Source organism: Nicrophorus vespilloides, unplaced genomic scaffold (assembly GCF_001412225.1).
Source record: "Nicrophorus vespilloides isolate i.1.1-1 unplaced genomic scaffold, Nicve_v1.0, whole genome shotgun sequence".
Classification (NCBI taxonomy): Eukaryota; Metazoa; Arthropoda; class Insecta; order Coleoptera; family Silphidae; genus Nicrophorus; species Nicrophorus vespilloides.
In genome coordinates, this window is record NW_017095787.1 from 146,391 (window position 1) to 148,111 (window position 1,721).

The following is a 1,721-nucleotide window of genomic DNA, read 5'->3' on the forward strand; positions in this document are numbered from 1 at the left end:
TTTTTGTTCTTAGTTGAAGCATAATAGTATTATAGCATATATTCCATCACAGACTAAATTGAAGAATGTACACTAGCGCTGGTAATTACAGTAATTGAAATAAATTGATTTATCCGAGAAGAAATCCCAGAACCTTTCTTTGCTTAGAGGAGTCCGGAGTTTTGATTAGATCAAGGTTACACTCGTGAACAGAGAGACAGTAGAAAAGAAAGAAATATAAGTGTAAAACACACATGCATCGTGGAAGAATCTAATGAGGAAACAGCGAGAGGTGTGTGAGTTCTAATGGATGAATATGGGCGGATTTTGGTTTTAGGGGATGGAAAGAATTAAGAAGTTGAAATTAAGTTGTCAGTTTTTTTTGTTAATTATATATTAACGCTCGGGGTGGCGTAATCCTTCTGTTTCCTCTCCCTCAGAACGGGTTAATTCCGAGACAATTAAAAACCAAGAAGGATGAGAAAAACTTGAGCGACGACACCCCGGTGTAACCCCTTTTTCAATTAATCAAGACGCGGGAGAGAGAAAAGAAGTGAAGAAACTCGTCTTGTGGAAACATTCAAATGAGCCGGAGGGGTGATTATCTCAAACAGAGTTAAATCTTTCATTAACACCCCCGTCGTGTAATAAACGTCAATTAGAAGTTAAGTAATTATGTATTTAGTGGGCGCGCGAGCGAGCGAGCTCGAAGCGCGCGCGAGGGTTGAGTTTTGCATAATGGACCAGCGAAAAGGGGTGTAATTAAGGGGATGCTCGCTATTAATTAATGACGACCTGTTGCTTGCACCACCCCTTGCTTCGTTCGGATGTAAAGTGAGGCAAAGCGGAGCTTTAAAATCTGTGTTGATGATGTTTTAAAGCTCATTTGCATGCGCGCCGCACCCCTTTCAACCCTTTTCTGCGATGATTCTCTCATCGTCACAGCATACCATTTTTTTCTTCTGTTTGTCGTTAAACGGTGGGGTTTAAAGTGCACGATACCGACGGTATTGTCTTTGGGTGCCTTCCTTCTCGCTCATGTCTTCGAGCTACGAATTAGTTCACGCCACTCCTACGGTTCAATTATTCAGGCATTCCAGGCAAGACCGTAATTAAATGAAATAATCGTCTAATTGCTTTGTTTACATCTACACCGCAGGGCGTCTTTGTGTATATATGTACATCTATATACACATAGCGCATGGTGCATGACCAAGCAAATGCTCGTAATTAAAAAAAATTGAGATCCTCAAACTTCACCTATGATCCAAGATTCGTTGTAGCTCCATTTTTAGTTCAACTATTATTATTATATACACACACGTTCAGCTCCAATTCACCAGCGTCAGCTTAATAAAATCAGATATTATTCAATCAATTAACTATTGTATATTTTCAAAACCAATCAAACCACTTCGTAAACTCTTCGTAAACTACACGTCAATCCAACAGATTTGTTTCATTTATCTTTTTTACATGCATATTATTTAAAGGTCAACTTTATCGAATCTAACAGAAACTTAACAACTAATTGTTTTTAGAACAAGTCAATAATCACTATACAACAAATCAATTTGATTTAATGAAAATTAACTAAAATATTGCTGAAAATTCATGATCTTTCTACAATTTCTAACAAAATTTTAATTATCTTATTGTAAAGGTAAAAAAAATAAAAAAAAATCTGTGAATTATTGCAAATCTGATAAAGTTCAATTTTCTTTTTGTGAAAGTATAGAAAG